Source organism: Pristiophorus japonicus, chromosome 3 (genome assembly GCF_044704955.1).
Source record: "Pristiophorus japonicus isolate sPriJap1 chromosome 3, sPriJap1.hap1, whole genome shotgun sequence".
Lineage (NCBI taxonomy): Eukaryota > Metazoa > Chordata > Chondrichthyes > Pristiophoridae > Pristiophorus > Pristiophorus japonicus.
This window is the reverse complement of record NC_091979.1, coordinates 247329633-247345032: the sequence shown is the minus strand read 5'-3', so window position 1 is coordinate 247345032 and position 15400 is coordinate 247329633. Positions and strand designations below refer to the sequence as shown.

General features: G+C 44.2%; 1 pseudogene; it reads left to right on the top strand.

Annotated features, from left to right (window-relative positions):
• The first annotated feature begins 14506 nt into the window (after positions 1-14506).
• On the top strand, positions 14507-14744 carry LOC139260526 (U2 spliceosomal RNA; annotated as a pseudogene).
• Positions 14745-15400: the final 656 nt, after the last annotated feature.

Genomic DNA, 15400 nt, shown 5'->3' with positions numbered 1-15400 from the left:
GTGCTAGTATTGAGATATGTTTTTTTCCCCCTCAAGTTTTCGTTGAAACTCATTTGCATCTCGTCGAACGTAAACTCTGCTATGAATCAATGCAATCGGGCAGCAATTTGAAATGTAATTTAAAAAAAAATCTTTTATGTCAGCTGTGACTCAGTGGATAGCACACTTGCTTCTGAGTCAGAAGGTTGTGGGTTCAAGTCCCACTCCAGGGACTTGAGCACAGAAATCTGAGCTGGCACTCCAGTGTAGTACTGAGGGAGTTCCGCACTGTCAGGGGTGCCCTCTGTCGAATGAGACGTTAAACCGAGGCCCCGTCTGCTCTCTCAGGTGGACGTAAACGATCCTATGGCACTATTCCGAAGCAGGGGAGTTATCCCCGGTGTCCTGGCCAATATTTATCCCTCAATCAACATCACAAAAACAGATTGTCTGGTCATTATCACATTGCTGTTTGTGGGAGCTTGCTGTGCGCAAGTTGGCTGCTGCATTTCCCACATTACAACAGTGACTACGCCCCAAAAGTACTTCACTGGCTGTAAAGCGCTTTGAGATGTATGGTGGTCATGAAAGGCGCTATATAAATGTGTCTTTCCTTCTTTACTTTAAATAATATTCCTTGATAGATGTAAGAGTGGTAACTTGGTGCAGTTTGATTAACAGCTGAAAATAGGTTTAGCAGAAAAAAAATAAGTATTTTTAATCAGTGTCTAGTCCACCATTTGTGAGTAACCGGATTTTAAATAACTGCAAAATGACTAAAATAACTATACAGAACCATTTGCTAGTTAGATTGGTGTACAGTAGTTTTTAAAACGTGCTTGCCCCTAAAAAAAAAGCTTAATTTTTGGAATCTCCTCAAAGGCCCGCAAAAGAATGCAATTAGCGGAAACGCGCCATGGTGATTAATTTGATCTGGGGGCATAGCCAGTTTTGTGGACGGCGCCGGCTTCTAACGCAATGTTTTTTTAAAAAACTAGTGCAAAAGGTTGCAGACACTCGATTTGCGGTGGGCGTAATTTGCGGTTAAAACGCCGCGATCTTTTGCGCCAGTTTGGCCAATTTCAGGCGGGTTACGCTGAGATAACCAGCGCTCCCTCGCGGAAATTCCGGCCCAATGATTCCAGCAACCCGGGAGAAAAATCTCAGAGCTACAAATCCGTTTGTTTTAAATGTATTTTCTTTGAACAGTTTTTGTTTATTAGTTATACAAATATTGAAGATGGGGAGAAAGGGTGTTAGACATGGGCTGGAGGTGGTAGGGTCATGTACCGAAACCACCAGATATGCATTCAAGCAGAATTGCGTGCAAAGCGACGGAACCGAACATGGCTTGGAACCTTCCTAAAATGAAGTTTTCAAAGCCACCCTGCCATCTAATCGATCAGGCCTTAAGGTTATGGACAGAATTCTCTCTGGTTGTAGCAAGGTTATTATTTTAAATTTGTATTCGGGCTCTTTGCTGTTCAAGAATAAAAAAAGAACAGAGTAACTTTATTAAGGTTTAAAAAACAGATCATGCCAACAGTTCTAGCCTCTGCTAACAAAACTCCACTTTCAGTCCACTGCCCTGAAACATATCTGCATCAAACCAGTTGAGTCACTGATATCTTGCTAGCTACTGATGGCTCCAAGTGATATACTGAAACCAAAATGAAACAATGACACAACTAAATGTAAAGGAACAAGTGCTGCACCTGTATCATTGCCATCCACATTTCCCCAGTTGACACTTGCATCAACCTTTTCACTCACGTCAGTGACAACATAAAGCCCGACTTAGCTTGCCAACTCTGGTATTTCGAGGTTTTATCACACGACTGCCTGCCTCCAACCGCCCCATCCCGCCACACTCCCGCCATTGATCGCCCAACACATCCATCTTCGCAGCGCACTGCCTTCATCCACCAATTGGAAAGCAAACAGGCTCTTAATTACCGAATTGGGTGATTCTTAACTGTCAGTCAAAGAACATTTTTGTAACATATAAGTGTTGAAAGAAAATCATCATCATCATCATAGGCGGTCCCTTGAACGAGGATGACTTGCTTCCACATGAGTTCACAGATGTTTCAATGAAGGACCCGATGTTCCAGTCCTGAACTCCAATTGAGGGGGTGGAAGATGCCTGTGTGTGGATTTTTTTAACGTGTGGTGACCGTTGCACATCAGCCCCCACACGGGCTTGACAGAGCTAGGTCTTGGTCCAGTGGCAAGGGTTAACCAGGACGACTGGAGACCTGCTCTGTTGCACAGATCTTGTACGCACACATATCGCAGTGTGGGCTGGCCCGTGCTGCCCCTGGGCTCTTCTGGGCCCTGTACCCTCATTTGCCGCACCTCCACCACGATCTCTCAGACAATCACACTATTTTTTGGTTGATGCCCCTATGATTGTTCCCCTTCATTCTACAGTACTTCATTGTACTTCATTGGCTGTAAAGTGCTTTCAGACGTCCAGTGGTCGTGAAAGGCGCTATAGAAATGCAAGTCTCTCTTTTCTTTCTTCCTGGGTCACTCGTGGCAGTGTCCTGGAGATTTTAAAATTCACATCCTCGTTTTCATGGCCTCACCCCTCCCTATCTCTGTAATCCCCTTCAGCCCTACAACCCTTCGAGATGTCTGCGCTCCTCCAATTCGGGCCTCTTGAGCATCCCCGCTTTTAATTGCTCCACCATTGGAGGCCGTGCCTTCAGCTGCTAAGGCCATAAGCTCTGGAATTCATTCCCTAAATATCTCAGCCTCTCCTCTTTTAATGTGCTCCCTAATACCTACCACTTTGATCAAGCTTTTGGTCACCTGCCCTGACACCTCTGTGTCATGGTGTCAAATTTTGTCTAAAACGTTCCTTTGAAGCGCTTTGGGACGTTTTAGTTAAAGGCACTATGTAAGTAGTTGTTGTTGACAACAACTTATATTTATATTGTGCCTTTAATGCAGTAAAACCTCCCAAAGCACGTCACATGAGTTTTATCAGACAAAATTTGACACCAAGCCACATGAGGATATATTAGGGCAGGTGACCAAAAGCTTGGTCACAGCAGTAGGTTGTAAGGAGTGTTCAGAGCAATCATGACGGGTTAGCAACCCCAAGCCCGACAGCAACCTGTGGTAAACCTCTTCAACAACCCTATCTCTACCACTTCAGCATCACTTGCAACTGAGTTCACCCTCCATCAAGTCTGGTCGCAGATCATCTTTGTTCAATTTATTACTCAAAACACCATCTGTTGTGGAGACAGGAACTTAAGACCCAGCAGCTGCTAAATCCAAAGAGCTCTTTATCAGCTTCATACAGAATTATGGTGGATATTCTTGCCCAGTTAATAGCTTGTATAACTAATCTTTCTTCTGACCAAGTCTCGGTCCTGTCTAACCAGAAAGGCGGAGACATTATTCCACTTCAGCAAGTTGGATCCAACACAAAATGTTAACACTTCGTAGTCTATTTCCATTATGCTATATTGCGCAAGGGGATTGAATAAATTGCTCACTCTCAATCTCTACAACCTCCTACCATTTAACAGATTCCTGTATTGTGTGTCTATTTTTTTCGTTTTCTACTCCATGAATACTGCACAACCATCAGATCAAATGTGCTTTGCCATTAATGTCACAAAACGAATCGGTGGAAATTTCTCGAACTTGAGATGTCCGTCTACTTGGGTAAACTGGATATATTTTGTAAAGGAAAGCTTACAGTACATTTGCCATAGCATATTAATTAGGAGCTAGGAAGGTAACATTGTACGATACTTGATGCAGAAACCGTCCAGAAAAAAACGTACAAGAGGAATCATTTGGTTGTCACAATCTCTGAACAGAAGCCAGGAGAAAAAAAGATTTACATCATATTTGCGAAAGCCTTGTACTTGAATTTTCATAAAGCCTTTGACACGGTACCGCACAGGAAACTATTGGAGAAGATTAAGGGGTGTGGAATTGGTAGGAGGATGGCAAACTGATTTAAAACCTGGTTAGAAGGGAGGAGACCGAGAACAGGAGCTAAGGGCAATTTCTCAGAGTGCAATACGTTAGAGGTGCCCACAAGTTTCGATCCAGGGACTGCTTTGGTTCATAAAGCACACCGATGATTTGGACATCGGGCTGGAGGGAGTGGTGTCCAAATTTGCAGATGATACTGAAATAAGAGGCAGAGTAAATAACTCTAAGGGAATCGCAGCCTTATAGAACAACGATACTTTGAATGGGTGGAAACTGGATGAATAGGAAGCACAGAGGGATTTGAGGGTTCAGATTCACAGGACCATACATATTAGGTTTTATGGCAAGTGAATCTAAAAGTCAATGGTAGATCTATATAAAACTTTCAAGACCCCAGCTGGAGTACTGTGTGGCATTTTGTGCTCCACGATATAGCAGAAATGTTGAGGCAATACAAAGGTGACAGTGCAGATTCACCAGGACGCTGTCTGGTGTGAGACAAAATACAAACACAGACCCAAATTTTCAAATTTTTGTTTATATTAGTAAGAACAGAGGAGACTAAAGGGTGATTTGATAAAATTTGTTGAAAATCATGAATGGATGGGACATAGAACAGGACTGGGGCCATTCATGGCTGATCCGTACCTCAACTTCATTTACCTGCCATTGATCCATACCCTTACCGAATACAAATCAATTTCAGTCTGCAAAAGTTCAATTGACCGAGCACGCACAGCCTTTTGGAGAAGGGTGTTGCAGATTTCCATTACCTTTGTGTGAAACAGCACTTCTTGATTTCACTCCTACGTAAACTAGAGGTGATCCAAAACTCAGCTGCCCGTGTCCTAACTCGCACCAAGTCCCACTCGCCCATCACCCCTGTGCTCGCTAACCTACATTGGCTCCCGGTTAAGCAACGCTTCGATTTCAAAATTCTCATCCTTATTTTCAAAATTCCTCCATGGCCTCGCCCCTCCCTATCTCTGTAATCTCCTCCAGCCCCATAACCCACCCCCAGAGATGCCTGTGCTCCTCAAATTCTGCCCTCTTGAGCATCCCTGTTTACAATCGCTCATTGGTGGCCGTACCTTCTGTTGCCTAGGCCCCAAGCTCTGGAACTCCCTGCCTAAACCTCTCCACCTCTCTATACTCTTCAAGACGCTCGTTAAAACCTACCTCTTTGACCAAGCTTTTGGTCACCTGCCCTAATTTCTACTTATGCAGCTCGGTGTCAAATTTTTAATCCCAATACTCCTGTGAAGCGCCTTGGGATGTTTCACTACATTAAAGGTGCTATATAAATACAAGTTGTTGTTGTTGTAAGTCGCCTAGCTCCAATTTTAAAATTGTGTCCCCTTGTTCTGGATTCCCCCGCAGAGGATAAAAGTTTCTCTCTATTGAATCCTTTTACCATTTGAAACACATCGAACAGATCACCCTCAATCATCTAAATTCAAAGGAATACAAGCCAAGTTTACGCAACCTGTCGCATAATTTAACCCTATAATCCCTAGTATTATTCTGGTGAATCTTTACTATACCTCCTCCAAGGCCAATATATCCTTCCTGAAGTGCGATGCCCAGAACTGAATGCAATACTCCAGATGGGGCCTGACCAAAGGCTATGTACAACTGAAGGGTAATTATTAGTTACAATACATCGGATCTCATTCCGAGAGCAGTGGGTGAATTTCTAACTCACACGGTTACCCACCCAAATCTTGCTCGGAGTTAAAATCCGGCCGAGAATTGCACCTTCCTTTAGACTGTCATTCAATCACTTGGCTTCAACAACTCCAATCCTTAGTATGATTCTTCCATTCTCCTGCAAGCTTCTCCAAGTAGATGTCATTCACAATCCACTGCTCACCATTCCATTTTGGAACCATGCTTGACTCACCCCTTCATCATCCCTGTGCTCGCCGACCTACATTGGCTTCCGGTTAAGCAACGTATCGATTTCAAAATTCTCATCCTTATTTTTAAATCCCTCCATGGCCTCGCCCCTCCCTATCTCTGTAATCTTCTCCAGCCCCACAACCCGCACCCCCCTACACCCCCTGAGATGTCTGCGCTCCTCTAATTCTGCCCTCTTGAGAATGCTTGATTATAATCACTGAACCATTGGTGGCCGTGTCTTCTGTTGCGTAGGCCCCAAGCTCTGGAACTCCCTCCCTAAACCTCTCTGCCTCTCTACCTCTTTCCTCCTTCAAGGCACTCCTTAAAACATGCATTTTCTACCCAAGCGTTTGATCACCTGCGGTAATTTCTACTTATGCGGCTCGTGTCAAATTTTATATCTCATAATACTCCTGTGAAGCACCATGGGACGTTTCACTACATTAAAGGTGCTATATAAATACAAGTTGTTGTTGTTATAGTTTCAATGCTTTTCAAATATGTGCTTTGAGATGGCTTTTGTGAGGGATGTAGCACTTAGATCTCTTCCCAAAAGTTTTATATTCATTAATAGTCTATGAAACTCATTCGGCATTTCTTTGTGACTTTAATTAGCTGGGCTCAGTGGTAGCACCCCTGCTTCTAAGTCAGAAGCCCATCGGTTCAAGCCCACTCCAGAAACTTAAGTATATATTCAGCTCAGTACTGAGCAAGTCCTGTATTGTCAGAGATGTTGTCTTTCGGATGAGACATTAAACTGAGGTCCTGTCGACCTGGACATAAAAGATCTCACAACACTAGCCAAAGGAGAGAGGGGAGTCCTCACAGTCTCCTGGCTAACATTTATCTCTCAACCAATACCATTTAACAAGGTTAACTGGTCATTTATGTTATTGCTATTTATGTGACCTTGCTGTGCACAAATTGGCTGTTTTGCTTATCTATAACCCAACAGTGACTAGACTTCAAAAAGTCATTTATTGGCAGTGAAGCACTTTGGGATGTCCTGAGGACATGAAAGGCACGATGCAAATGCAGCGTATTTCTTCCTTTCTTTATTCAAAAACTGAACTCTCACTTGTGTTCAGCCCTCTTCCTTTTGATCAGACTTGTTTACTATGTCGCTTCTGATGACGGGTTCTACTAAAACCCTAAATTGGTATTTCTTTTCCAGGTACAGACCTCTTTCAGATGCAGACAGACCCGATGTGCACTTATAAAAACGTACACAGCACTTTGGGCCCAAGTTTCGGATGTCCTCCCAGAACGGCACACTCCGAGAGGCCTTCCTATTTTTTAGAATAAAAAAAGCACCTAAAACTTACCTTGCGATTCTCCGAGTCCAGCAGGTGTGTTTCACAGTCAACGCAGCGCAGCACAAGCAGCTGGGGGCGAAGCTATAGCCGTGTGCCAAAAAGAGTGCTGACAGCTGCACGCGTGCAGGGCAGTTCCTGACCCTCCCAGCGCGTCCTGTCTCCGGGCGACCCTATCCCTGACCAAAGGGACATCGCCCCCCTATCCCGGGCCGAGTGGCCTGCCTGCCCTTACCTCCTCGGCGGCGGGGCCCGCCCAACCAACAGCTCTTCGGTGGCGGGCCCCGCCCGAACACCTCCTCGGTGGCAGGGCACGCCCGACCAGCAGCTCTTCAGCGGCGGGGCCCGCCCGACCAGCTCTTCAGCAGGCTGTTGGAGGGCTCCCGGTGCTGCAGTAGGTGAGTAGAAACTTTAAATTTTTTACTTATTGATTGATTTTAAAATTTTTTTTGATTGATTGATTTATTGGTTAATTTATTGATTTATTTATCATTTATTGTTGATGATGACTCTTTATTGGTAAAAGTGAAGTGCTTAATGCTTGTAAAATCCCCTAACTTCCCTCAAACTTCCTTCCCCCCTCTATCTCTCGCTACCTGCGCCTAATTTATAAAGTGTAGGCAAGGTTTTTCTGAGCGTACAAAAATCGACACTTACTCCGTTCTAAGTTAGTTTGGAATAAGTTTTCGCTGCCTAAATTTGCAAAACAGACGTAAGTGGCCGGTAACACCCACTTTTGAAAAAAAACCTACTAAAACGAAACTATTCTCACGAATTAGAACTGGAGCAAACTAAATGACGAGAATTGCGATTTCTAAGCTACTCCATACTAAACTAGTTGCTCCAAAAAAATAGGAACAACTCGAGCCGAAACTTGGGCCCAAAGAATGGTTTTCCATGGCTGTGTCGGTGATAACAGTAACTACTGGAGCTGCCTGCTGTGTTCCCATTTCTTTGACCTTTCCTTTTCTATTCTCCCTTTTCAAATACTTATCACTTGATGTATAATATTGGGGGTAATTTTAACCGAACCTGCCTGGGTGGGAAAGTGACAGGATCAGATTGGCCATCCGTTTTAGCCCCTGGACTGATTTTACTTTCCACTGATGTCAACGGACAGTAAAATTGGGCAGGGTGTAAAATGGATGATCAATCCGATCTCATCAGTATTCCGCCGGGTGGGATAGGTTAAAATTCCCCCCCCCCACCCCACCCCCATTGTCTCCACCAGCCAGTGGCTCAGCTGATAGCATCCTCACCTCAGAGTCAGAAGGTTGTGGGTTCAAATCCCACTCCAGGGACTTGAGCACATAAATCTGGGCTGACACTGCAGTGCAGTGCTAAGGGAGCGCAGCACTGTCGGAGGTGCTGTCTTTCAGCTGAGACGATAAACCGAGGCCCTGCCTGCTCTCTCAGGTGGAAGTAAATGATCCCATGGCAGTATTTTGAAGAAGAGCAGGGGAGTTACCCTTGGTATCCTGGCCAATCGTTATCCCTCAACCAACATCACAAAAACAGATTATCTGCTCATTATCACATTGCTGTTTATGGGAAAGTTTCCGACATTACAACAGTAGTGACTACACTTCAAACAATAAATTGCCTGTTAAGCGCTTTGGGATGTCCGGTAGTCGTGAAAGACATTGTGAAAATGCACGTCTTTCTTTCTTTCCATGGGCACTTTCAACTTCCTTCATTCTTCTTATGATAATTCTGCAACCATACCTCCTCACTCACCAACTAATGGAATCAATTTCTCACGATTGAAACACTCCCATAATCTTCTCTGTTCCAGTAAAAAGCCATTTTTTCAAGCATTTCTTCATAATTATACAATTACTTCTTGGTATTAGAGTACATTTTTCTCTGTACCACCCTCCGCGGATCCAATATCTGTCCTATCGACCTGAAACGTTAACTCTGTTTGTCTCTCCTCAGAAGCTGCCTAAGCTGCTGAGTGCTTCCAGCATTTTCTGTTTTTATTTCTTCCTGCAATGTGGTGCCCAGAACTGCAGGCAGTAGTTCAACAGTGGCCGAATCAATGTTTTGCAAAAATTCAACATCACTTCCTTGCTTTCATATCCAATGCCACAATATATAAGACTCACAATCCCACTTGTCCTTTTCTATCTCCTCTCCCATTATTACAGATCCATACTGTAACCTATGCTCACAGGTTTGTAGAGCTGTTGAGTTGTGAGTGGCTTAGCCAGTCACATGATGTTCACAAGACTCAATAAAACCCCAGTCAGTTGGGTCTAGGTCATCCACAATGAGGTATACAGTTGTGAGCCTAGTGGATGAACTAATAATGTGTAGTGTGATTGTTAAACCTTTTGTTAATAAAGAAACTAGTGCTTAATAGCAATGTGTTGCGATGAATTTTTAGGCAAAGAACCCATGAAGCGAATACATTACACACACAGCTGAGCCTTTCAATCTCTCGGTTCCTCTACATTTGCTAAGAATCCATCAATTTTGGATATGCTGCGCATTCTTTCACAGTTCTCTTTTGCCCAAAATTTCTCTCCCTTAATCTACTAACATGTGCAATGCCCTGAAATCTGCCTCAGTTTACTCTAATTTTAGGATCAGCAGCAATTTTTGATAAAATTCCCCGCTTCTCCATCCAAGCTATTCGTATAAATGGAAAACAATTCGATCCCAGAAATTCCTGGGGCACACCACTATTCACAATCCATCAATCCAAAACCTGCACCTACTCTCTGCTTTCTACCCACTAAACATCTCTCTATTCATACAAACGCATTGCCTTTAATCACATGTGCCTTAATTTTTGCAACGTTATAGAAACATAGAAAATAGGTGCAGGAGTAGGCCATTCGGCCCTTCTAGCCTGCACCGCCATTCAATGAGTTCATGGCTGAACATGCAACTTCAGTACCCCATTCCTGCTTTCTCGCCATACCCCTTGATCCCCCTAGTAGTAAGGACTTCATCTAACTCCTTTTTGAATATATTTAGTGAATTGGCCTCAACAACTTTCTGTGGTAGAGAATTCCACAGGTTCACCACTCTCTGGCTGAAGAAGTTTCTCCTCATCTCGGTCCTAAATGGCTTACCCCTTATCCTTAGACTGTGACCCCTGGTTCTGAACTTCCCCAACATTGGGAACATTCTTCCTGCATCTAACCTGTCTAACCCCATCAGAATTTTAAACGTATCTATGAGGACCCCTCTCATTCTTCTGAACTCCAATGAATACAAGCCCAGTTGATCCAGTCTTTCTTGATAGGTCAGTCCCACCATCCCGGGAATCAGTCTGGTGAACCTTCGCTGCACTCCCTCAATAGCAAGAATGTCATAAATCAAGTTAGGAGACCAAAACTGTACACAATACTCCAGGTGGGGCCTCACCAAGGCCCTGTACAACTGTAGCAACACCTCCCTGCCCCTGTACTCAAATCCCCTCGCTATGAAGACCAACATGCCATTTGCTTTATTAACCGCCTGCTGTACCTGCATGCCAACCTTCAATGACTGATGTACCATGACACCCAGGTCTCGTTGCACCTCCCCTTTTCCTAATCTGTCACCATTCAGATAATAGTCTGTCTCTCTGTTTTTACCACCAAAGTGGATAACCTCACATTTATCCACATTATACTTCATCTGCCATGCATTTGCCCACTCACCTAACCTATCCAAGTCGCTCTGCAGCCTCATAGCATCCTCCTCGCAGCTCACACTGCCACCCAACTTAGTGTCATCCGCAAATTTGGAGATACTACATTTAATCCCCTCGTCTAAATCATTAACCTACAGCGTAAACAGCTGGGGCCCCAGCACAGAACCTTGCGGTACCCCACTAGTCACTGCCTGCCATTCTGAAAAGTACCCATTTACTCCTACTCTTTGCTTCCTGTCTGACAACCAGTTCTCAATCCATGTCAGCACACTACCCCCAATCCCATGTGCTTTAACTTTGCACATTAATCTCTTGTGTGGGACCTTGTCGAAAGCTTTCTGAAAGTCCAAATATACCACATCAACTGGTTCTCCCTTGTCCACTCTACTGGAAACATCCTCAAAAAATTCCAGAAGATTTGTCAAGCATGATTTCCCTTTCACAAATCCATGCTGACTTGGACCTATCATGTCACCTCTTTCCAAATGAGCTGGTATGACATCCTTAATAATTGATTCCATCATTTTACCCACTACCGATGTCAGGCTGACCGGTCTATAATTCCCTGTTTTCTCTCTCCCTCCTTTTTTAAAAAGTGGGGTTACATTGGCTACCCTCCACTCGATAGGAACTGATCCAGAGTCAATGGAATGTTGGAAAATGACTGTCAATGCATCCGCTATTTCCAAGGCCACCTCCTTAAGTACTCTGGGATGCAGTCCATCAGGCCCTGGGGATTTATCGGCCTTCAATCCCATCAATGTCCCCAACACAATTTCCCGACTAATAAGGATTTCCCTCAGTTCCTCCTTCTTACTAGACCCTCTGACCCCTTTTATATCCGGAAGGTTGTTTGTGTCCTCCTTAGCCAAAGTACTTGTTCAATTGGTCCGCCATTTCTTTGTTCCCCGTTATGACTTCCCCTGATTCTGACTGCAGGGGACCTACGTTTGTCTTTACTAACCTTTTTCTCTTTACATATCTATAGAAACTTTTGCAATCCGTCTTAATGTTCCCTGCAAGCTTCTTCTCGTACTCCATTTTCCCTGACCTAATCAAACCCTTTGTCCTCCTCTGCTGAGTTCTAAATTTCTCCCAGTCCCCGGGTTCGCTGCTATTTCTGGCCAATTTGTATGCCACTTCCTTGGCTTTAATACTATCCCTGATTTCCCTTGATAGCCATGGTTGAGCCACCTTCCCATTTTTATTTTTACGCCAGACAGGAATGTACAATTGTTGTAGTTCATCCATGCCGTCTCTAAATGTCTGCCATTGTTCATCCACAGTCAACCCCTTAAGTATCATTCACCAATCTATCCTAGCCAATTCACGCCTCATACCTTCAAAGTTATCCTTCTTTAAGTTCTGGACCATGGTCTCTGAATTAACTGTTTTATTCTCCATCCTAATGCAGAATTCCACCATATTATGGTCACTCTTCCCCAAGGGGCCTCGCACAATGAGATTGCTAATTAATCCTCTCTCATTACACAACACCCAGTCTAAGATGGCCTCCCCCCTTGTTGGTTCCTCGACATATTGGTCTAGAAAACCATCCCTTATGCACTCCAGGAAATCCTCCTCCACCGTATTGCTTCCAGTTTGGTTAGCCCAATCTATGTGCATATTAAAGTCACCCATTATAACTGCTGCACCCTAATTGCATGCACCCCTAATTTCCTGTTTGATGCCCTCCCCAACATCACTACTACTGTTTGGAGGTCTGTACACAACTCCCACTAACGTTTTTTGCCCTTTGGTGTTCTGCAGCTCTACCCATATAGATTCCACATCATCCAAGCTAATGTCCTTCCTAACTATTGCATTAATCTCTTCTTTAACCAGCAATGCTACCCCACCTCCTTTTCCTTTTATTCTATCCTTCCTGAATGTTGAATACCCCTGGATGTTGAGTTCACAGCCCTGATCTTCCTGGAGCCACGTCTCTGTAATCCCAATCACATCATATTTTTAACATCTATTTGCACAGTTAATTCATCCACCTTATTACGGATACTCCTTGCATTAAGACACAAAGCCTTCAGGCTTGTTTTTTTAACACCCTTTGTCCTTTTAGAATTTTGCTATACAGTGGCCCTTTTTGTTCTTTGCCTTGGGTTTCTCTGCCCTCCACTTTTTCTCATCTCCTTTCTGTCTTTTGCTTTTGTCTCCATTTTGTTTCCCTCTGTCTCCCTGCATTGGTTCCCATCCCCCTGCCATATTAGTTTAACTCCGCCCCAACAGATGGGGCACACTGCAGACACGGTGCGCCGGTGGTGGAGGGAGTGAATGTTTAAGGTGGTGGATGGGGTACCAATCCAGTGGGCTGCTATGTCCTGGATGGTGTCGAGCTTCTTGTGTGTTGTTGGAGCTGCACTCATCCAGGCAAGTGGAGCGTATTCCATCACATTCCTGACTTGTGCCTTGTAGATGATGGAAAGGCTTTGGGGAGTCAGGAGGTGAGCCACTCGCTGCAGATAATCCAGCCTCTGACCTGCTCTTGTTGCCACAGTATTTATGTGGCTGTGCTTGTTAAGTTTCTAGTCACTGGTGATCCCCAGGATGTTAATATTGGGGGATTTGGCAATGGTAATGCCATTGAATGTCAAGGGGCAGTGGTTAAACTCTCTCTTGTTGGAGATGGTCATTGCTTGGCACTTGTGTGGCGCGAATATTACTTGCTACTTATCAACCCAAGCCTGAATGTTGTCCAGGTCTTGCTGGATGTGGGCATGGACTGCTCCATTTTCTGAGAAGTTGCGAATGGAACTGAACACTGTGCAGTCATTAGCAAACATCGCCACTTCTGACCCTTTGATGAAGCAGCTGAAGATGTTTGGGCCGAGGAACTCCTGCAGCAATGTCCTGGGGCTGTGATGATTGGCCTCTGGTGTGGGCTCGACATTCCTGGCTCCAAAATTGGCAATTAAGATTTAATTAGCAATTAAGATTTTAGACCAATTGATATTGAAATGATGAATGCACTTACTGCACTGAATGCAGTGATCGTATTAATGTTTTCTTAAAGAGAGGCTGCCTTCAAGAAAACATTATTTTTCATTTGCTTATAAATGTGTCCTTGTGATACAACTTGAAGCACCAGTTTGTGTCACTGCATGAAACATGGTTGTGATAAGAGAATTGGGCCAAAAAAGGTTTGATAAACATGTTTTCAACAAGACTTGCCTCCTTAATTGGGAATGAATGCTGGGTGTGGTGAATACTTAGCCCTAGATGGTTCTTTTAAAAATTGCTTTTAGATTCAATGCCCGACCTGTGATGAATGTAACGTGGGAAATGCAGCAGCCAATTTGCACACAGTCAGCTCCCACAAACAGCAATGTGAAAATGACCAAATAATCTGTTTTTTGTCATGTTGATTGAGGGATAAATATTGGCCAGGACACTGGGGATAACTCCCCTGCTCTTCTTCGAAATAGTGCCATGGGATCTTTTAAGTCCACCTGAGAGGGGCAGACAGGGCCTCAATTTAACGTCTCAGCTGAAAGACGACACCTCAGTACTGCATTGGAGTGTCAGCCTAGATTTACATGCTTAAGTTCCTGGAGTGGGACTTGAACCCACAACCTTCTGACAGAGAGGCAAGTGTGCTACCCAGTGAGCCACAGCTGACCCTACATGATGAAATAAGATTCTAGGATAAGGGGGAGGGGCGCGGATGTCGGAACAGTCCCCAAACATCGCTTCTCGGCCTTTTGGCTAAGATCATGCGTAACTGACCTGACAGGGGAGTAACCATGACCCCAAAGTGGTTCTCCCTGGATCAGGAAGGTGGTTCTCCTATGCTTTTTGGAAATAGGAGGTGGGTGGGGTGGATTGACCCATCCACCTCCACGGAGGTGTGTGGGGGGCCTGACCCATCCACCTCCATGGCACGAACCTGGTATTGCAGTACTTCCAGGAACGGTGCAGTGGCTCTAGGCCTTTTGGCTAAGAGCATTGGCGCAGAGTGATCCTTGATGTGTGCAAGGTGACCTCTGGCGTTTGTGATTTGACAAAGAATTGGAAAGATTGGCAACGAATTAAAAAAAAAACAGTCCCCAAACATGAATCAGTGCATTCAAGAGAGGAAGGGAGATCAGGGTTGTGTTGAGCCCAATTCACTAAAACCCTGATATCTGACTTTCAATACGTTATTAGCTAGATTGAGCATGTTGAATTAAGAATAAATAGTAATCAAACAGAAAGGTAATGGTGAGGGGCTTCTTCTGATGTGGACTGCTCTCCATATAATCAGCAGGAAGGTCAGTCTTGGAATCATTGCTCCCTGAAGCCTCCATGTTGATGGTCACTTAAAATGCAATTATAACACAACTCGCTTCCAAACTGTTCAAATCCATAGAACACTTGTGCTTTTACAGTGTTTTTATGATTTGGTCTGACACTCCTTGTAAGCTCTTTAGAAAGCCCAGGGAACAGAATAAAGCAGCTGTGATATAAAGAGGGAGCACTTCAAGGGAGTGGGGACATGGTTAGGACATTGATTTCTTGTCACCAGCATGAAGATCATAAAATAAACACTTGTCAACGACAAAGGTTGTTGCTTTCAAGTCTGTGTACCCGTAGAGTACCG